General features: G+C 35.2%; 1 protein-coding gene across 1 annotated transcript in view; it reads right to left on the reverse strand.

Moving 5' to 3' along the window:
- The window catches only part of LOC107599377 (CBP80/20-dependent translation initiation factor-like), a 55,143-nt gene that overhangs the window by 30,321 nt on the left and 18,922 nt on the right, over positions 1 to 5,900 (reverse strand). The gene's annotated exons all lie outside the window — the stretch shown is intronic.

Consider the following 5,900-nt stretch of genomic DNA (forward strand, 5'->3'; position numbering starts at 1 on the left):
GGTGGGCGCATATAAACACACACACACACACACACACACACACACACACACACACACACACACACACACACACACCCCCTCAGTGTTTCTCTTTCTAACCCTTCTGAGGCTCTGAAGCCAAAACCACTGTGTGCTGATTGGCTGTCTCTGATTGGACACAGATGTGGCGGGAGATTAGTGTAATTGGCTGCTTTTCCTCGTCGGCGTGGTAATAAGGGCTTCTAACGCTTAACCCCGCCCCCACACAGAAACCCTGCCAAAGCTGGACACAGAGAGTCGCCAGCCGTCACATTTATTACAAGAAACGACAAAAACAACTGAAACTTAAGAAAACACAACCGCAGGATGTATTCATGATGATAAAACAAAATGATCAAAAATCTGGCAGGAACATATACACTTGACTGACTCAGACTAAAGTGAGAAATTCAGTCAAAAATGAAAATTGTCATCATTTGAGTAGTTGTTCCAAAACTGTACGACTTACTTTCAACTGCAGAACCACAAGCAGTGAATGTCTAAAGAATGCTCTGGCCTCTCTTTTACATTTAATACATTACTAGGAGGAAGGGCTACTGTAACAGACAACTTGACATTTCTCAATTCCCATGCATTCAAAAGCTAAAAATTATGCACATTTTGCCAGAAACTCCCTTTACTGTAATGCATCTGGACATAACTTTTTTAATATATGTATACATAGATACAATAAATGTATACAAATACAACAATAGTGCATAAATGTTTTTATATTCTTAACTGATATATTTATATATTATAATTCATATTTATTATATAAATACTAGGACCATGTGATATTTCAGTTTTTCTTTTTTAATAAATCTGCAAAAATGTCAACAATTCTGTGTTTTTCTGTCAATATGGGGTGCTGTGTGTACATTAATGAGGAAAAAAAATTAACTTAAATGATTTTAGCAAATGGCTGCAATATAACAAAGAGTGAACAATTTAAGGGGGTCTGAATACTTTCCGTACCCACTGTATGTATACACACACACACACATATATACATATAAATGGAAGCATAATTCCGCCACAGAATAAAAACAAAAAGATAATTGCGACTTTAAATCTCATTCATCTTTTTAACCCCCCATTTTTCTTGCAATTGCAAGATATAAACTAGTAATTTTAAGTTTACATCTTGCAAATCTCTTCATTTTAATCTCACAGTGTTTTTTATGTCTGCCTCGGAATAAAAAACACAAACAGTAACTGCAACTTTTTTATTTCATAATTCTGACTTTATCCTTACATTTGCGAATTTATATCTCACATATAATCTGAATTGTAAGATATAAACTAGCAAATGCAAGGAAAATGCAAAAGAAATAAGCTTCCATAATATATACTACAAGTCAAACGTTTGGAATAAATAAGAATATACAAATAATATTATCATTATTAATATATAATAAAATAATAATCATTTATATTTAAATATTTAAATAATTTACTATATATTTAAAATATATTTTTGCAATACAGTAATGAGATGTATCTTGACAGTTGAGCAATGATTAGAATCCAATCAAATACAGACGGCCAAAATCAAGTCCTTACTTTATTCCTGCTATTGTTTCACATGCCAGAAATCCTGAATTCAGAGGAGAATTAAATCTGATGAGTGTTTAGATATGGGTCAGGGGCCGGATTCACGAAAATCTTCTTTAGAAATAAGTTAAGACATTTCTTAAGATAAATTCCACGAAGTTCGTGCAATTCTTGAAAAATTCTTAAGTTCTCAAATATATTCTTAAGAACATCTTAATTTTTTTCTTAAGAAGAAAATGACAGTCATTATCTGAGTGAATACATGGCACACTGATAAACTCACACTTTGTCTTTTTGCGCTTCCTGCAGATTACCCTAATAATCTTAAGAACACACATTATTTTCGTCGCGAGTTTGACTGCCGCTCAGCTTCACGTTTTTAATGCGCCGTGTTTATGAACAGTTACTTTTAAAATAGCCTGTCTCAAGCTGCAGCGATATGTTTCATTCATTTTTGTGCTGTGTTTTGCGCTCTCATCTGAGTGAACGCTTCTGGTATGTGTGTCCACGCTGCTACAGCAAACGTGTCCTGCGCATTCATGTGCACTGAAGACTGCCAAAGATTATGTCGTATTTCTAAGCTAAAATTAAAAGCGTTCAATTAAAGCTCCCTATCTGACTCATTTTAGAGTCGCTACTGAGTTTTGAAGTCAGCAAAAAGTAGCGTCACACAGGCTAAACATGACCGATCATTATTTAGATTATCAGTCATCGCTGTCACTTCAGAAAACTCACGCACATCCCTATTAATAGTCCTACTATGTATTATATGTAGCTAGTGTTGTTGTAATGCTTAAATATAACAATTTATTTGAAATAACCCAATCAATTCATTAAATAATTCTTACTGTTTGGGATTTAAGACAAGTCTGGGGCTGTCCTAAATTTAAGCATTTATTTACGATGATTTTTAAGATGATTCTTTTCAAGAATTTGAATTCTTCTCAAGTTTTGTCTTAAGAACAATCTTAAGAAAATAAGATAAGAATATTCTTAAGATTAATTTTTGGGAATACAAAATATTCTTATTAAAATATAAGAAGAAAATGGCAGTTAAGAAGAAATTTCTTTTTAAGAATGTTTCATGAATCCGGCCCCAGATGTCCATATGTAAATGCGGCCCATATCAGATACCAAAAAGTCTCATCTTATAAGCAATTTGCAGTTTACATGCAAGAAACAGGATCTGATGTGTGCCAGATGTCTGTGGAAAACAAAAATGCATCCATCTGACGTTTGAATGCAGCCATAAAGACAACGGAAAGACTTGTGAGGGTGCAGCTGTAATTTTGGGTTTCGTCCCATCAGAATCCATCAAGTCAATGAGTTTCTAAACTTCATGAGGAACTTCCTTACGAGAGAGGCGGTTCCTCAAGCGTCCATTCATCTTCAGCGTGTGTGTGTGAGTTAGTGTGTGAGTGAGTGTGTGTGAGAGTGTGTGTGTGTGAGTGAGTGAGTGTGTGTGAGAGTGTGTGTGTGAATGAGTGTGTGTGAGAGTGTGTGTGTGAGTGAGAGAGTGTGTGTGTGTGTGTGTGTGTGTGTGTGTGTGTGTGTGTGTGAGTGTGAGTGAGTGTGTGAGTGTGTGGGTGAGGGTGTGTGAGTGTGTGAGTGTTTGAGTGAGTGTGAGAGCGTGTGTGAGAGTGTGTGAGAGTGAGTGAGAGAGTGAGTGAGTGTGTGTGAGTGTGTGAGTGAGTGGTGTGTGAGTGTGTGTGTGAGTGAGAGTGTGTGTGTGTGTGTGTGTGTGTGTGTGTGTGTGTGTGTGTGTGTGTGAGTGTGAGTGAGTGTGTGAGTGTGTGGGTGAGGGTGTGTGAGTGTGTGAGTGTTTGAGTGAGTGTGAGAGCGTGTGTGAGAGTGTGTGAGAGTGAGTGAGAGAGTGAGTGAGTGTGTGTGAGTGTGTGAGTGAGTGAGTGTGTGTGTGAGTGAGTGAATGTGTGTGAGTGAGTGAATGTGTGTGAGTGAGTGTGTGAGTGAATGTGAGTGTGTGTGAGTGAGGGTGTGTGTGAGTGAGTGAATGTGTGTGAGTGAGTGTGTGAGTGAGTGTGAGTGTGTGTGAGTGTGAGTGTGTGTGAGTGAAGGTGTGTGTGAGTGAGTGTGTGATGAATAGAATAGAATAGAATTACCATACCTCATAGCACAATTTAATTTGTCCCTTTGTAACTATAGTTATATAATGTATAATATGACATAATATAAAGATAAAACATACTTAATAAAAATATTTAATAAAGACTTTAATAAAGAAATAACATTATTAATTTATTAATGGTATTAATTACTACCATTTGTATATAAACAATACATTTGAAAAATATTTGTATATTTAAAGAATTTTATAAACTTATATATTTTCTTTAAATATAATTATTTAAAAACTATATATATAATATTATATTTAATATTAATATACAAATATTATATATACACACTATATAATATAATAATTCATATATCATAGACAGCATATGAATAATCAATATTTAAATCATTTTTAAATGAAATTAAGACAATTATAGATAATAAATGATAACAAATTATTATATACACACACACACACACATATATATATACATTTTGCCCAATGGCAGCTTCAGTTTTAAAATGTGATGTGAGAAAATTCAAAAGACATTACATGATGCATGTGTTTTACTTGACTTTTCGACAAGCAATATTTATTATTTCTAATTAGCCACCAAATAAGATACACAGAAAGACTTTCTTGCCAATGGAATCATTTAGGGGTCCAAGAGAGTTCAGATTTGACAAGGTGGGTAGGATTACGTTTGACATCGGTCCTAAAATCATCACGACCATCACCGCTAACGAGATCTACCCACAAACGACTCACACAACCTGAGCTCAACATTCACTTGTGCCAATGAAATGACACGAAACCTTCCCTGCACAAGATGATATTAGAGGGTTATGGGGTTTCAAACACCGTGGATTATGAAAGCATGCATTAACCTGAAGTGAGCGAGGACGTTTCCCATCACAGGACACTGACGAACCGTGACACAGAGAATATTACATCCACTGATTTAAACAGAACTCATTTCAGAAAGATTAGCCAGAGAGACTCTACAGATCTTCAGTATGACACCGCATCGGCTTTAAAACCCGGAAATTTCATGTGAAATTTAAAACGGTGCGTGTAATGCTCAAAACATCTGGAAATAATTCAAACGGCTGATTTCAAATAATTCCTAGGAAAGTGGTTTTACTTAAACCCACTTAGAATTAAATATATTATATAAATGAATAATATATCAATGATTCATATTTACATATATTTACACATACATATATATACAGTATAAAGCATCTAGCTGATTTCTCGTGCTTTGATTGGCTGGTCGTTTGATCCAATCTCTGCAGACGTTACTGAGGGTTTGTTCACAATGCACACAAATCTGATTTAGTACAACAGAAACTTAAAATGTCATGCTTTTACTTTGCTATTCAGACAATAAACAAGTCAACGGATACAATGCGAATACACCCAAAAAAATTCTGATATTTGCAGGCTGTCCGAACAAAGCCAGAGCGTCCCGTGTGAAATCTGTGATTCTAAACTTAGCGTCCACCGGACAGAGAAAGCTCTTTGTTAGCACGACTATTGCAGGATTACTGAAGCCGTCACCTCTGGTATTAACGTGACCCTTTTCCTGAGTCTGTGTCATAACATTCCGGATGATGAGGCAGAATTCTAAGAGGGAAAGTGACACAGGAATTCCTGCGCCGCTAGCGGATGGAATGAGGAAGACAATGAACCATCAGTCAAAGAGCCCAACACTTGGCATGCGACCGTGAGCGGAGAGCGAGAGAGAGAGAGAGAGAGAGAGACTGGACACCTTCCAATCGAACCATATTAACTTAACACACACACACAAGGGAAAGATTTCGACTGAGAATCAGGGTTCCCACACCTTTAGACCAATGAATCGCCATGACTTTTTTCAGCCGCTCATAATCACTGGTTAACTAAAACTATATGATACCATTTTCGTTTACTGCAATATAGCTGATTTCAAATCAAATATAAGTATTAGATAAAAAATGTAAAAAGTACTAAGTTAAAATCAACATTTCTCATTTTCTTTGACAATTCAAATAATATACGTATATCCTAATCTTAGAATATTTCAGTTAGCTACCAAAGCAATATTTCTATATAGCAATATATAATGAAATATATTTTCATTTAAGCTTTTTAATTTCAAGTTGAAGTACAAAAATGACCAAAACTAACTGAGAAATTATTTCTGTTAATTGAAATATAGATGAAATCAAATAAAATACAAACTTAAAAATCGAATAAAATATAA

This window comes from Sinocyclocheilus grahami, unplaced genomic scaffold (assembly GCF_001515645.1).
Source record: "Sinocyclocheilus grahami isolate Dianchi unplaced genomic scaffold, SAMN03320097.WGS_v1.1 scaffold265.1, whole genome shotgun sequence".
NCBI classification, from domain to species: Eukaryota; Metazoa; Chordata; class Actinopteri; order Cypriniformes; family Cyprinidae; genus Sinocyclocheilus; species Sinocyclocheilus grahami.